This window comes from Nipponia nippon, unplaced genomic scaffold (assembly GCF_047370975.1).
Source record: "Nipponia nippon isolate SJK-2023a ecotype South Korea unplaced genomic scaffold, ASM4737097v1 scaffold_5, whole genome shotgun sequence".
NCBI classification, from domain to species: domain Eukaryota; kingdom Metazoa; phylum Chordata; class Aves; order Pelecaniformes; family Threskiornithidae; genus Nipponia; species Nipponia nippon.
The window spans coordinates 75,936,435-75,954,184 of record NW_028262369.1 but is presented as its reverse complement, the minus strand read 5'-3'; positions in this window follow the sequence as shown (position 1 = coordinate 75,954,184).

Sequence of the window (17,750 nt, the reverse complement as noted above, 5' to 3'; positions counted from 1 at the left end):
CACCAGACATCATACACACCACCCACTACCCACAGACCTGTGGTTCTGCTGTTTTTCCATATACCATCTGTCCTCATCCGAGGCACATCCCACACAGGGTAATGCATAGTTGTTGGTCCAACCCTACAAGCAGTGACTTGTCTTCTCCCAAATCTTGCAGGGTCCCTGCATTTTCCTCTCTCTGAATAGAGGGGTTCAGCTTCCAGCAAGATTTCCCTTGACAAGTAAGGCATTGCTAAGCATGAAACACTTCTTTCCCTCCTCTGTCAGTCAGCACTGCAGGTTCTCAGCAGCCAGACACCTGAATCCTACAAAAGAAGATGTGCCAGGAACATGTTCTCTTTCCCAAATATCATTTTTAAGACATCTGAAACAACATACCTCTCATCTTGTCACCAGAACTGAGCTCTCAGCTACTGAGAGCCTGCCTTTTCCCCTAACTTTAGAATATAGGTCATATAATAATTTTGAAATACCAAAAGAAAGCTCTGCACAAACATTTCCTGTTCCAAACAATTGTAACATATATCGGATCATATCAGCAGAAATTCAGTGGTAAGGGTTCCAAGTGTCAGGCCATGTCCAAATTAGACAGTCCATCAACCTGATCTTGGTGCTGCATATGTTACTGACTGGACAAATCAGGGATCAGTGACACCTGCTGATTTTACACCTGGGAAAGGAGATATAGATAAATAGATAGATATACATATGGAATGATAAAGGAATGATATATAGATATATATAATGATGTGGCCCTTAACAAGAGGTTGTTTTTCCACCTCCATCAGGACAAGCCTCTACAGAGACTTGCAGCACTTCCCTGAGCCAGCAGTCACAGATGTTTCTTCTGGCTTGATAATGAGGCCTCAACTCTGTTTGCATCAATGTTTCTTCTTCAGTCATGATAGAATTCCCATCGATGTCACATCAATATTAGCGGGGACTGCAGTTGCCTTAGAAATACCCAGAGTAAAGCTGACTCTCACTAACTCCTTACCCAATCACACACATGCAGATGCTTGAGCAGGAGGGAGGGAGAAGCACAGGCAGAACAGTGTCATATAGCATATATTATCACTATCCCTACTAAAAAGGATTTCTGGCCATTTCCATGAAAAAGAGACACTCATTGATACCGATAGTGTGATAAAACTGCTTACAAGGTACTGCACTCTGAACAAGTCTCTTCTAACTTCTCCCATCGGAAGAGTTCAACTTGCTTAGAGTTTTAAGCTTCCAAGAATAAATTGTCCCCTAAAATCTGGGGACGTTACCCTTCTATATGAAGTTTATTTAAAATGCTTTTTCTAAGTGAAGTGCTTCCACTTTGCTTGTGTGTGCTTTGCCTGCTTCACATTTGCAATGAAGGTGACATTCCCAATATCCTGAAAACCACCACAGACAAGTAGACCCATTAGTGTGTCAGAGAAGATCCTTTACTTCTTTGTCTCACCCCCAATATGTAATAATTTTGACCATCGTATCATATCACATCATGTTTATATTCAGGTCAGCAATAGTAGGCACACAAATATTTCAGTGCCCATCGTTGTTTGCTTGTTTGTTTTCCTAAAAGAGACAAAGGGGGAAAAAAGTTATTTGTAGTGGGAGCAACACTTGGAGTAACACAATTGCTCAGCACATGTTCCTCTAAGTACAATATTAGGGACCTTTATACATGAGTTGCTAATTTAAAAATCTTGAAAACCACACCCAAATTAACTTTTACAGTTTAGCTCTTGTCATGAAGGACTGACACAAAGCCCAACTGCGAGATCAGTAACCACTAGGGTATCATTAGTGTCTTGAAATGACCAAAAAGAATTGATGATTTTGTGAGTATCATGCAAAAAGGAAGAATCCTGTTTGAATTACTCACATAACAGATGTTTGCTAGGATCCACCATGCAGCCTGCATACACAGTTATGCTAATTTGGCACTGTTTCCTTTCAAGTTAGCTCTGAGTCATTAGAGCAAGCAGCTAGTAGGTCCTTCTGTCTAACTAATAATTGCCTATTATTGATATTAATTAACATTTTTTGCACCTTCCCTCAGTTTTGACCTAGTAACTGTTGGTAGTCTAATCACAGTGGCCTATTAAAAGTCAAAATACGGAGGCCTATAGCAGTCACGAGCCATTTATCAAAAAGCAAACAAGGCCAATTAAACAGGCAGCCAGACAGTTGTCTTGATTTGCCGCTGACTGTTTCTTGATCACCATTATAAATTGCTAATCGGGCAGAAAGTGCTAAGCAGTGCATCTGCAGGGGGTGGTTATTGCTCATTCCCTGCCTGGTGACAGGTGAGGGAGGCTAGTGATGGTCTTATTGATGTGAACTGCCCATCAGTTGGTAGTTATTGTTAAAGTTCATGATGCTACAGCTGATCCTTTCCTGCTGAGAGTCAATCAAATTAATTAGTGCTAGAAATTCTTCTGTATTATTCTAACGCAGAAATACAGAAGGAACATACTGTAATTTAGTTCTAGAGGCACTGGGAAAAAAAAATCTCCATGCATTACAGAGTGGGGGGATAAAAAAAAAATAAAGAAAAAATCAAATATTGCTTCTTCCATTATTTTATAATAAGGGCTGTGGCTAAAGGTTTTTATAGCCACAGATCAAGAGATCATAATAGAAGCATATTGACAGATTTTTTTTCTGCAATACTCCAAGGAACTGGCTGTAGCAGGAAAATATATCAAAACCTTATCATCAGAGCTGAGATCTTCTGTGAAAAATCAATAAAGAGTTATACATGGTTTGAGTTTAAACAGTTCTCTGTAGTCATTTAAACATAGTGCATCTGTGCAGCTTTTTACCTCTGGAGACTGGTGTAGCCTAGCAACTGCAAGGCTTAAACCGATTAACTACAAATGAAGTACTGTACGCCTATCAAAGCAATTGCTCATGGTTGCCTTTGTTGCAGAGGCTGAGCTAATTGAACATGATACAGTATGAAGATAATTAACACCCATGAGTTTGTTAATTGCCTGTTAGCATTACAACACAGTCTCTGCATTTCTTTTTAACTTGTTCTTCTGCAGCATCTTCCTCCCTTAAAAGGGTGCGGGACTCATTTAGTTGGCAATGATATCTTATAGTTTATTAACCCTTTTCAAAGGAAAAAAATAACCCACGTGTAGTAATGAAGCAAATGTATGCTCTTGTCAAACACAAACTCCCACTTAGTCCAAGCAATTTACAGGGAGAAGAAATTTGGTTCACATAGACTGTACAAAATATGTTTATTTTCGGGGCTAATTTATTTCAAGCAATTTAGCCACTATAAATGCTTTAAAATATCTTTTGTGGGCTGCTTTTATGACTCAGCTGCTCTCCCTTCTAAACTGAACGATAAATGTCTTTTAGGCTTGGAATATTAATTGAAGGCAGCATCTGGTCAGCAGCTGACCTCCCATACTTGTCTTTGTTGACTACCCAGTTAAAACTAACAGCTTATTTGCTTTATTTACCAGCTTCTCTTTCCATTCCGGGGGTGGAGGGCTAAGCTCAATTTTATTTATGCCAAAAGGTAGTGCCAACTAATACAAAATAAAATTGATTTTCCACAATCTATTAATCCGAAATAGATCTAATCTGAGCAAATTCCTTTTAAATTGGTTATTGTGCTTGGGAAAGTATTTCCTTTATTATACTATCTTCTGAATTTGTGAAGAATGTATATGAAAGCTCATAAAGACAATGTAATGCATGCCATAAAATTATATAGGACATTTCCTTATAAGGAGGCAATGCTTAAAGCAAAGCAAAATATAAGCAAAATAGACAAAAATAGTAGCATTTGGTTGCCATAGGCAAGTCTCCGATGTTTAAGCTGTACTTTTCCAACACTGAATGTAAATGCCTTAGTTGTGTCACAGTTGTTTAGAGTAGATTTTCTTAAATGATCTTGGGTTTCTGAGCTGTTACTGTCATATTTAATACTTGCAGAGAAGCCGTTCCCTTGAGGAACACTACGAGTGCCCAATTACAAGTTCCATCATCAATCATAAGTATTATTTATTCAGTAAAATGAATTGCTAATTAATAACTGATGAGCATTATGGCCTTGAAGTCTGTAACACTATTAATTACCTTGGCAATTGGGATTCTGCCGGTGAAGGACTACCAAGCACATTTTCTCAACAATTAGTACAGCAAGATTACAAGGTGCATACCTGCTATGATAACAAGGGGGTGATGATCTCTAAGGTTTTTAGAGAGCCATGTATGTCTGCGAAGAATAAACAAGATTACAGCCCTACTGCGTTGGCCTGTATCCTTAAAATTGTTCAGTGACAAAGAGAAAACTATTTTGTATGGTGTGTTGACTGGAAGATTTGGCATCACATCCTAAAATGAGTGTTCCTGCGTAGAAGCAATGTGGTAGCAGTATGCTCAGGGTAACACTGCTGCCTTGTGCTTGGTACCCCATGGCTGTTTGGCTGGCACAGCACACTGTGATTAGTACACTGACCTGCGACTTTAGACCTCCAGCAACTGCTACCTACATGGTCTCATAGTGGTTACACATTAACATCACTGTAAAACTGAATATTTAATGAGAAAGTAACACAATCTACAAAAAGAGCAGCTTTTTCAGTGACTTCAGTATTCACAATGCTGATGCTAATGTTGCTCTACAAGCTGATGATTTACTCCTGGTCCTCCTCCTAGCCATCTTCTGCTCCTGTGCCACCTTGCATTTTGAGTGTAAATTCCTTGGGGCAGAGACTGGATTTTATATTTGTCTGCAAAGTATCCAGAATATCTACAGAGCTGTACAAACAACTTGAATATCGCCCAATAAACTGCAAGACTAAGATCAGCTCCTGCCACAACGCCAAGATTTGTTTTCTGATTGTCAATAAAAAAGTTAAGCTATTGCAAGAGCTCAGCTAAGCTCCTCGACTATATGATAGCTGCACAGCGATAAAGACCAAAATTATTATTGTGGAACACAGAGGACTCTAATGTGGTATATGCACTATAAAAACACAATTTCCAGCTGCAGTACAAAAGCAAAGCACTATATGAAAGCCATCATATTTGCATCTGTTTTCTCTAAAGTGCTGAAACAGGCTAGAGGATGTTGGAAACATGTGCTAAGCCTGTCCTTTCTGTACTGCTCTGATAGCAGGCTGGTGGCCAGTCCCTATTGTCATTTTAAGTCCTTACCCCAATGCTAAATTTTGCCTTCATCAAACAACGAAACCAACAGCAGTTTTTGTACCATGCAGCAAGGAGATGTCTGCCATCCCATCAAGAGGAGGATATTTGCTGCAGTTATCCAGCATGAAGCTGGTAATATACACTCATAATGGCGAGGTAATCAGCTTTGTTGGAAATCTCGATGTCCTGGACGATTTTTCAAATAACAAAGCAAAAGCCCACTAACTCGGTCTTGTTCATCACTGCAACTATCTTTATGGGAAACTTTCCACAGTTTGAGCCTAGATAGTATGTTTCTGATTTGTGTATGTGAAGTGAAAAAGAATAAATATGCTTTTTCCTGAAAAATTACACAGTGACAGCAATGATCTCCCTGATCTTTGTAAAGAGAAATCTCCTTGACTCCCATGGATGACTTACACATAGACAATTTTATTTGGAGACGGGGGACTTCTTTACCTTTTCTTCCTAAGTTTCTACTGAATGTCAAACTACTTTTTGTTTCTGTATTGACTAGCTGTAAAAATCAAACAAAATCCTTTGCCTAAGGATTCTCTTTTTAAAAAAAATATTAAAAGCAGAATATGAAGAAAATGTTTTTTCCTCATGACAACCGCCCTCATGTGAAATGCAAGACATTACACTTAACTGAAATGCTATCATTTTTCTTTGGTCCTACTCATTGTAAAGTCTGCTTGGATCCATTTTTCTTACATTTAATATTGTGAGCTAAAGGAAAGGGAGTGCCCTGTGCTCCAGAATAAGAGTGGCATTCCTCACAGACCACCACCATTCCCAACTCAACAATTTGGGAATCAACTGATTTGCAAAGGCTTCACTAGAGGAAAACTATAATCACTGTATGTTCATTTTCTCTTGTGCTGCGATGTAAAACAACCCAGGTAAAGAAGAGATGACTTCACTGGTCGAGTGTATGAACACAGCCTGTGCCAGGTTTTGTTCCCCTTATCCCAGAACAGCCCTCCTCTGCTTTTTTGGCAGGCCCTATGCTGTCTGACACCCTGACATATCCTCACATCATGACAGCATACCATAAAAACAAAAGTCTGGAAGCAAAACAGCTTTAACAATATTTGGCCATCTGGCTTCATTTGTTTTAACTTGAGATCTGGAAAGAGTGAGAGGCCTTGGCTGTGATCTCCTGGGATCTCGCCCAAACCTGGGGCCACTGCCGGGAAGTTTCCCCAGCCGAATCCCAGTCCCAGCCTGCCATACAACACTTCTGTGCCTACAGGTCCTGAGGACTCCTGAATGGGCCAGGTCCCTTCTGCTAGTAGTAGTGTCCCTATCTCATAGAGGAAATTAAAAATAGATATATATATACACGTGTGTGTATATATATGTGTATACATATGTATATATGTATATATACACGTGTGTGTATATATATATATATCTGTATATACACGTGTGTGTGTGTGTGTGTATATGGGTGTGTGTGTATATGGATATGTGTTTTGGAGTGTGCCACCAACTCCTGAACAGCAGCTACTGATGGAGCAGGCGGTGAGCAGGGGCACCACAGTGCACATCAAACAGCAGCTGTGTTGCTGCCTCCGCTGCATGGGAGCACTCAGGTCATTTGCTGTAGGGGGGCAGGTGCACGGCCCAGGGCAGGGGCACACTGGAGAGACTGGCTCTGTGAAATCTGCGGGTAGGCGCTGCACCAGAGCGTGCTCTGTGTGAAACGCCACAGGGAGAGCTCCAGCCTTGACCAATAAAACGAACCAGCCCCCACCATTTAGCTGGACGACCAAGGCTTATGGCACAGACCACGAAGACCAGATACGCACCCTTTCGCTCCCGAAACAGAGCATGCACCTTTGCTAGGAGAGAGCTCTGAAATGCAGTAAGGGAACTACCACGGAGTTGGCTCAGGCAAAGCTGCCCTGAAGCCAAATTACTCTAAAGCATCATTATCTTTTCAGAAAACTATGTTTGTGTGGTGCCAACGGGAACCCTGGAACCCATAAACTCACTCAAGATACATAAAGCTGTGATACTTTTCAGCCGACAATAAACAATTATTTTTTTTTTACTCATTACTAAATATTGTAGGAATCTGTAAGTTGACAATGTTTGCTCGAAAATGCTGTACAATGCTCTGGGATAATATTGCTTGAAAAGATGAAGTGTTTTTGCTCTGTCTCCAGTTGTATTTCCTTTGGATAAAGGGAAGGAATTATTTAAGATGTGGGCTACGTTATTTGTAAAGCTTCATCCTGGAACTATCCATGTCTGGAGAAGAAGCCTGTGCTGAATTTTGCATTTCATTTTGAGAAACTTCTGTAGACAGCTCAAACCTCAGGAAGCGTGTAAAGTTCACAGTCAGAATTGCAGAATAAAGAATCCCAGTTTACAAATAATACCTATTACAAATGTTAAAGCTGATAGAGCTTATATTTTGTTTCTTTCAGCTCCTGGCCAGTGCAGCATGTAAACTAATCATGAGGTGTTCAGATTAATACCTATTCCATATTTCATAAAACATAAGATAGCAGATTTTCTATTCCCTGATTGAAGTCAAAATAAAAAAGACAAACAGCAAAATTGCCTCCCAGTAAAATCACTCATTTGTTCAATTTCATCAAGCTGGTATTTGGTCCTCAAGAGACGTGCTCATCTCTAGAGAGTTCTTTCAAGAAGTTACCAAGGAAGTTAATGGAAGATTGAAGCTAATGGCACACTCCAGGGAAAAGAAACTGGAAAATATTGTTCTAAAAAGCAGCATGAGCTGTTCGAGACACGTGTTGCAGAAGCCTTCAGCTCCCGTGTATGACTAGCAAACACGTTTCACTGTGAATTTTCATTCCCTTCTTCAATCAACTTTCTTCTTGCCAAATTCCTCTTCAATTTAAGCTATCTGCAGCAATGTGTTTATACGGATTCAACAGTGTGCCTACTTAGCACTGTTTATGATAAAGGTCTGGTTTTAAAATAATTTGTATTATATTATAGACAGTAGGGCAGTTTGCAGTACTAGTCTAATGTACGGGCTCACAATTATAATTCTTGCCAAAAAGGAACATAAAGTCAAAGAGACTTTACAAAAGTGATTTTCCCATTTCCACTTAAGGTTTTTGTAATTCGTGATTTTGTATAAGATCATTTTGATGAATTAAGCCCACAACTTAAAGCTTTCAGGGAAGAGAGATTACATCTTCCATTGTGAGCAGCAGCTAACCTAGATCAGAATACACTTTTCTGAAAAGAGAATGTGATGCAAACAGCCTACAATTTGTCGAGCCCTGTACTGAGCTGCTGAAGAGAAAAATTAGGAGAATGTAAAGGAAATAAGATGGAGTGCTGAATAACAAAAAAAATAGTAAACCTTATTTTATAACTAAAAGGTAGTGTAGAACAATAGCGTGTAATGGAGGCAGTAATGGAGAAAGTGACACAAGAATCCAGAACTCTAAAAATTAATTGTACAAAACAGTTTCTAATATAGAAGCACTTTTCTAAGAAGAAGCAGGGTGGAGGAGGGTGGGGGAAATATTTCATAGAGGAATACACAATCCTGAAGGGAACAGAAATGAGATTTTACAAGGCTGTTTGAGCTTATGACAAATACAAGAACAAAGGAGTATAAACTAAAGCTAAGGGAAGGGTCAGACCCTCAAGGAATTTAGGCAGAATTTCTTTAGATAGGGAGTAGTGAATATATAGAATAAAAGGCAAAGGGCAGCAATAGAGGAAAAAATACCTCAAAACTATTTCAAGTGGTTATAAAACAGAACCAGAACTCTAAAAACAATAAGAAGCATTATGGAGCAAAATTGCTAACAGAGGAAAGAGACGTAAATGATCAGGCTTGGTTTCTATTTTTCTCCCTCACAAATGCAAGATGAGTGCTGCAGAAGCCCCACATGACAAATACACTGTCTCATCACCAGCAGGACTTCTGGCCACCCAGAAGTCACCCTGGTGACTTTTGTGTTCTTACTCAAGTACTTGCTTATCCCACCTTTATCGAAAATTGAAGTCCTCAGACCCCCATCAAGCTGCCAGCTGTCTCCAAAGCCACCCAAAATCCATAGATGCCTTCCATTTTTCAACATCGATTTTTGAGATGTCCCTAAAAAGTCTGTTTCCAGGGAGGTCCTGACAATCTTGACAAGCTGGGAAGCCTACAGCCTGTCTCTTCCTATGGCTTTTTGGGATCCACAAACAAGCTTTTCTTCTTTTTAGATCACCATGAGCTTGCAGCAGACCCAGAAGATGCAAGTCACGCACAAAATGCAAAGGGAGGAGGCAGCAGCATTACTTCTCAAGGAAGACACCCAAGCAGAGAATGAAACAGGTTTTCCTACTCCCAGTGGGTGCCTGGCCTGTGGACTATTTGGCTTTATCCTTGCCACTCTCTAGCCCAAGAAATTTAAATTCTTCTCTACAAACTTGAGGAGTTTCTACCAGGGAGTGCAAAGTTCACGCATTCAAACCCCCGTTCAGTTAGGGGCATTCCTGGAGAACAAGATGCCACCCTGAACCTCTTCCCCAGAAAGGTTTTTAAGAAGAAAGGTTTCCACATGCCGAGTGAGCACAGCAGACACTGAGCTTTCACAAAAGGGACCACCATCACCTTGCTCAGGCGCACCTGGGGAGGAAGGCTTTTCTGCTTTCCTTCCACCCGGCTTGAGAACAATGGTGGCTCTTTCCTGGGAAGATTTTCTGTGTCCAAAGCAAAGAACGAACACCCCCAGGACACCATGCCTGTGGGCTGGAGAGGGTGGGAAGTGAGTCAGCCCCACTGGTGCAGGCTGCTGTGGAGATGCCTCAGTGGATATCACTGCCACAGCACAGCACGACATGGCACCGCATGCCCCACATCCTCACTGGGCTCCTACACCCTGCTCGGGGCTGGTTGTGGTGATGCATGTTGCTGTTCTGGTCCTCACTCCTAATGGAGAGCTAGACCTTCAGAACAAAATCTCTGTTAGATGTTTACGCATCTCACTCCCAACAATTTCAACAGGGGTGAGTGGTCAAAGACACTTTCACACTAAAGGTTTAAGTAAATTATGCCTGTAAAGGATACCTGTGAAACAGTAAAACTACTGATGAACGTGTATACATCAGTCTGCTGCTTCTGGAGCTTCCTCGGCTGCATGCCTGAAAACATTGTGCCCAGGCTAAACAATCTACAGGCAGCAGTTTGCACTGCTCCCTATGGACAATCACTCAGCAGCCTAATATATTTCAGTAATGATTTTTTCCTAAGACTCAGCTTAAATTTTCTCTTGCTTAATTTCACCCCATCACTCTTAGTTATACCTTCCTGTACCGTCCTAACTATTCTCTCTCTCTCTTTTTTTGGAGTTCAGGCTCCCTTCAAACTTATCTGTGTTTCCCATCAATCATCTTCTAGCAAAGTCATACATATGGCACTTGGCTTTTTTTAATCTTTCCTCATCATTTGGTCCCTTCTGCACTGATTACTTTGTTGCTCCTCTCACCTTCTCAACAGTTTGTCAATATTTTCGTAATGCTGCATTTTCCAGGATTTCATGCAATATCGCAGGTGTGGCCTGCGATTGACACCTACCAAGTCTATTGCCACTCTAATGTAACGTCCTTATACATAAAAGCCCAAACTGTATCAATCCCCTTTATTTCTGCCCTCACATTCCCAATTCACTAATGACATAGAGCACCAGCAATAAATACTGTGGGTTGTAGGACCCAGTTTTCAGGAGGCCCTTGCTTCAGTTGCGACACCAGCTTGCAAAAAAGCCAGCACCAAGCTGTTTCCAAATCTGGTCTTTGTCTGCAAGCCTGCTGAGAGTGTGGTCCCAAATGAAAGCAATAAATGCTTAAGAAAAACAAACTGATTTTGAGCTTTTTCAGAAAATTATCTGGAGCACCACCCCAGCTGAATTCAATTGGACAGTCCTGAGCAACCTGGTGCAGCCCCCAAGACCCTCCAGCCGCAGCACACAAAGCGATGACATTTTCACATAGGGAACCTTGTGCAAAAACACTTGAAAAACTTCAGAGGTTGCTGTGGATTTTGTTTTTCACTCAGGAGGCTGGAGCTGGAGTACATAAAGGGCAAACCTGTCATCTGTTAAACAAAAGGCCTAGGGAAAGCCAAGGCAAGGCTCTGAATTACAGTGATGCCAAAAGACCCCTGCTCCACGGAGCTCTGCCAGACCGCTACCAGCTCACCTGCAGCCCTAGCACACCTACAAGCACAGGGAGATTGCCAGTCCTGTTCCTCATCATAGAGACAAAGAATTGTATTCCCATCAATACAACTTTAATAAAATTATCCAATTTTATGCACTGGGACACAAAAAATTATATTTTCAGTAAGTTCTGACAAATCTCTCTTTATATTGGTAACTTCTTTCAGGTATTCATTCTCTGGCTCTTTTCTCCACACATAGTTTAAAAAATAACGTTTACCATGTAACCATATAATATGCAGTGTGTCTCCTGGGAGGTAGCGCTCATGTAATTCAACTAAAGAGAAGTGAAAAGATAAACTTTAGTGCTTACCACAGTTCACGCAGTAAAGTGCTAACCCCCTGCTCACCAGGTATTTGTGCAAGCCATAAGACAGTAACTTCATGGAGAGATACTACATTCAGTAATTGTTCAGAGGAAAAAAAAAAAAAAGTGTATTTAAGTTCCTTACCCTTAAATTAGCCCAGACCTGAGTAGTTGCATCTGAAATGAGTTAGCAGGTAATCCTGACTTCTCCCCGCAAAAGGAAAAGAAGCAAGGGAGCACCCAGCCATGATTCCTTCCTGCAGCTTTCAGAGGTACATATAATCTCTTTCTTCATATTTTGGTTCTTTCCCAAAGACTTACCCCTCAGAGCCTGATCATCTTAACTAAAATCTCTCTAGCTGCATTTGCTATTCACTTCAGTAATGCCCAAGTGATCAAAATCAGGTCTATGGACTTGCCTTGCTTCATACTGAACAAAAGAAGAGACAGTGTGTATTAGCACCAACTTAGTGGAAGACATTATGAAGAAAAATTTCCTTACACACCTTTACTTAATTTAGTTTGTTTAAGTTTTACCCACATGCAAAGCCCTGGTAAGATAGAGTGTGGGTGTATAGAGACAGTCATGGAGAGTGAATTTCCATGCCTAAACTAGTTACTGCTCATTAGCTGAGCAGCATTACTTCTACCTGCTCTTAAGCTATAGTAATTACAAAATTGAGCATGTGAACTTAAACCATTCATTTCAGTTCACCCAAGGGACAGTGCCAGGCCACATAAATTCCTGAGACACAAGGTACTAAAAACAAAAAGGACTCCGTGAGTGTCCCTTCCTCTAGCCGCCCTGTCATTTGCATTTGTTTGTGCACATCCCAAGGCAGTTACAAATTTCAGAGATTAGGCATTCTCCTGAAAAATGCTAGGGAAGAAAAGTAACCTGCGGTGAAGTATGGTCAGGGCTGGCGTAGAGGTGGGACAGCACAACTGACCTCAACTAGCCAGGAATAATGCAGTACTCTGTTGGTATCTCTTTGGGACAAACCTAGATATTGCACGGATAGTTGGTTTGGGTTACAACATGGAAAAGTAAAACCATTTACTTCATAAGCCAAATTTCTAGAAGATAGTTGCCACACCAGTTCAAAATAATGGTCCATCTAATGAAGCGAAGGGGGGTTCCTACCAAAGCTTCAGGTTTTTTAGAGGAAATGCAAGAAGCCCATGGCAGGCAAACAGAATAAATGTACGTAGGAGAGATCTCTCCCTGGAGCCTCTTGATTATTTGTTTGCTTGGACCCTGAAACCTGAGAGCTTAGTTCCCCCTAAAGCCATGTACAGCTTATCTAAGGTAACTCAGAAGAGACTATGTAAATGTCTAACTCTTTTTTTCAAGATTCACTAGCTACTTGGTTTGGACTGCACCTCATTGCAATAAGACTTTTAAGATGAGTTCTAATACCTCCTTTCTTAGGCTGAAATGTGCATTTTATCCATTTAATTGATTGTCCTTTTATTCAGGTGTCATGAGAAGAAGCAAAGTGGTTCTGGATTTACCTTCTCAATAGCATCTGTTACCCGCTGTACCTCTGTCATGTCCCTTCTTGTTTATCTTCATCTAAATTAAATAGTCCCAATCTTTTCACTCTCTCTTCATTCAGAAGTCTTTTCACATCTCCACAGATTTCCATCATCCCAGTACAAGCTCTGTTATTCCTGCTATTTCCTTTTTGGGTCAGAGTAATGAGAACTGAACACAAAGAAAGGTTTTTATAATAACGTCATTCTAATATTCTCGTGTTATTTTGCTCTCCAGACTGATACCTTTCATTTGATTTTTAACCACTGCAAGGCACAGTGGGGAGCCCTTCACTGGGCTGTCCAGGGTGATACCCATGTCTCTTTCACAAGTGGTTACGGTGAATTGGGAATCAGTAATGTGATCCAGATCTTCCCTTGTAATCTCTGCCATCTCTGCTGATGCCGAGTGCCCTGGAGCCTCTGTTTATTCATTCTGTCAGACCAAAGAAGCTGATTGCATTTACTGCTCTCCTAAGGCCAAGCCCCAAGGATTTTAGTCCTTATGTTAAATCAAACTTGTCCTGAAGGTAGTGGGAGTTTGCCAGAGCACAAAGACTGAGTCAAATTCAGTCCTTCAAACTCAGAGCAGCTCAGACCTTGTTCGTAACAAGGACTGCAGGGCCAGAAGGTCAGAGGAGTGGGAGAAGCTGTAATTGCAGAACACTTATTGTTAAATCATCAGCACGGTGTCTCCATACCTTGCAAATCCTCCCCCCACAAGCCCTTCAGTTCTGTTCTGCTGGTTTTAAAAAGTGAGACTGCAGAAAGATTTAAAAATAGCAAAAGCCTTCCCCCGTGCTGGTCCCCTTGACTGAGCTGGTGAGCCACGGCTCCGGCCCCACGCGCTGACTCGGTAACGCAGCCCAGGCTGGCTTTGTAAGGGTCTTGCTCCTTGCCCAAGCTCCCTTCACAAGCGCTGTGTTCTGTTTCCCATTACCTAAAATCAGTCACAGGTTTGCCATTTGTTACAAGCAACCTATGGCTTATCGCATTTAAGAATACGGACTACCCTTAGCAAGCATGTCCGGCAACCACACCCTCTCTTGGTCAGGCTGGTAAGCAGCACACCTCGGCCCAGATGTGCTAAGGGGCTGCACGGTCTAGAGGCAGCAGGGCAGAGAGTAGGTCACATTGGCAAGATTTGGCCCGAGAAACAGCCCCAGCAGCGCATTCTCGGTCACAGCAGCGCTGATGACATATGGCAGCAGAAGTCAGTACCGATGACCACAGGAAGGTCCCGCTGAGGCAGTGGGGTTTGGTACAATTAAAGATGCTTTCCCAGCCAGTGGTGAACACCCAGATGCAACATCTGTGACGTATCATTGCATTTGTCCGCTCAACCTGCCTGGCCCAGAGACCCACAGTGGCACGTGTTGACCACCTTGAATTTGTGAGAAAACACATTTTGAATGACCCACCAAAAATTTGCTCAGTTCTCCTAATTTTATATACTTTTAGATGCATATGGACTCGTATATCGTCTTCTTCTTGTAACCTAAGAAAAGCAATAGGATTTCATTGACGGTTACAAAAATATATTTGCATGTATTTATATAGCAGATGCTTGTATGCATTGTTAGGCACTGAGCCACTTTGTCACTACCTGTTATTAAAATAAAATTTAATAATCTGTATCCATCAACTGTAGCCACCATTGACCAACAGGGACCATCTCTCAGTCATCATGTATTTCTAGCATAATGAATATATTTTTACAAAATACACAGTGGGCATTTCAATACCTAATACCACTGTCCCTGTGTCATTTGCATGTTATTTGTATTCATGAACATTTCCAGAACTAGGCGAGAAAATAAAATATATATTTTTGTTCAGAAATTTGAGTGAGTTGTTGGACAGCGGATGGCAGGATATCTTCATGATCCAGCCTTTCACATGACAGACTTGCACAACATCTGATAATAATAACAAAAAAAACCTAGACCAAAAGATAAAAGGAAGAAGACAGTGCAGGGATCCTGCCACTCTTTCTGTTAGGCAAAGTCAGACAGGCTGAAACATGTTGCTGAGTTAGTATTATAACATCAGATTAAAAATCATCTCATATTAGGCCTGACGTCTGAAAAAGGAAACATGAGAAGACCAGAAAAAGATAGAAAACCAATGTTCTACTTCTCCAGTTTAGGTATCTTGCTTTTTAGATGATCTTGTTTTCCTGATGTTTTCACTTGGCTTTTCTTTTGATATACTCGTTCTTTTGCACAGCCACAAGGAGAAGATGAAACATCTTCTGAAACAGGACGCCATTGTCAGGGTGACTCAGGCCCCAGAAGTACTTAATTCATGCATTTTTTTTAACTCCATTTCAATCTGATGGTCATATACTGTGCATAGAAGTTGTAGGGAACTACACTGTTCGCAACATGCTGAAGAGCAGCATCTTTTAATTCAGATGCTTTATGACTTTATATAATAGAACAAGGCATAACAGCTATTAAAATATTAACCCATAGCAACCCTGGTTGCATTTTGAGCTTAGTACAGAAGAAAATCTCAACTGAATGACAAACATGGATTATTTAAAGGTCTGTCAGATGACACAGATATATCTACTTTGCCAAGCAAAATGCAGCATTAGTCTCAGTTACCGATCAGGTTCTCTCACTAACTTTTTATTAGCTTGAGCTACTACTTGGTGCAAATCAGTGTTGTGGGGAGCCTTCATGTTGCATAAACAGCACACACAAAAAGCTGCTTGTCAGCTACGCTGGCGAAAACTACCCAAAAGCAATTCTATACCTGAGAATTAAAACAAGAGGTACAGAGCAATGAATTAGATCTTAACTCAAACACAGAGCACAAGACCATAGTTAGGATAGGGCAGAAGAGACAAAGATTTCCTCTAGATCTTCCTCACAGGCAGTCCCTGCACCAACTTACCTTCCACCCAGCACCCTCAGCTGAGCCTGTTAAAAGCAGTGTAAGGGGTATGTCTTGTGAGATAACGAACAGCTAAATTAGATTGAGATTTGGCCTTAAGAAATCCATTCTGGGCACAGATCCATTCTTCTCCAAAGTATTTAGACTACTGGCAGGGCTCTAGGAGTACCCTATGTGATCTGCAAGCACCTGTATTTCTCTCTTCCCGTTCCCAGATTTGGGCTGTGGCACCCTGAATACAGCAGCAGACAGCAAAGAGTTAAACTCATGTGTGTTATGTGAGATTAAGGTCAAAAATTGTTGAACTGCTAAGAGTTATTTTATACCAGGTCTTTTCGTATTGTGCAAGAAAAGGTGGTTTGGGAAACAACTAAAATAGTTCTGCTAAAGGCTAGCAGGGAAAGGATACAAAAATGAGATTGAAAGTAATAGGCCTATAAATCTGACATCCAGTGCCCTGGTCTTGCAATGCGATCTGCACCTGCAACGAGACCGATTGATTTGAGTAGGTCCCGTACCTACCCAAGCCCCTGTCACCCATGGCCCCTGGCAGGGCTGGGGCTCGTGCTGCGGCAACAACACAGTGTTGTTTGGAACAACTTAAACACATACTGCGCAAGAGGGAGTGCATATTTCCAAGTACTTTTTGCAAGAAAGCATTCCCATGAACCATTTAGATATCCTATATTTTCATAATGCATTTGCTGTTGCCTCAGCACCACCATTTCCGCTGGACCATCTCTTTATGCACTGCACAATGAATGGGTCTTGCACAAACACAGGAGCATACTCCTGTTTCTCAACAAAGCTGCCAAAAACATTCTTTGAAGTTTATTGAATAACATTTCTAAATAACATTTACTAGTCATCTGAATAACTGAATCAGATCACTTGCACAATTGGCTGCTTCAATAATAAAATAGCCGAGATTATATATTTAATTTTTTTCTTGCTTTTTAAAATTATGCAAAGTACTACGATGAGCTGCAGTTTTCTAATAGCATCAATAGGTGGTGCTATCAATTTCCATAATGGTCCACTATAACTTCAGTTGGGAAAGAAAAGATGAGTTATTGGAGTGATATTTAAATTTTCAAAAGCTGCAATATGCCCATCAATATACGCTGCAGTTCTTTCTTATGGCACATTAGCAAATATTCTCAGTAAGATCTAAAATTAACGTGTCAGAAAAAAAGATTAACCATTCCTTTTATTCTCCCCAAAGTCTCAGCGATTCTTCAAATTTTCATGTCAAATTTGGGGCAGATTTTCAAATGTTTTCAGCATGTTTTGTGACGAACTCTTGAAAACGTTGCTAAATTATCACAGAGGTACTGAGATTTGGACAGACAACCAACTCCGTATGCTGGACACGAGAGAACTTCACCTTTCATAAGTAAAAATGGGAAGTGCATAATTTGAAAACATTATGTCCAAATGATATCCAAAGAAAAATTATGCTTCAAATTGACTTTTAAATACATTTATTTTCAAATATACTTCATAACAAATTGTGGTTAGATTGTATTCTAAAAGGAAACACATAAGTGAAGCATTATCCTGGTGGATATATCCAAGCTGCTATTAGAACTACATCCAGAAAAAAAACTAGGTAC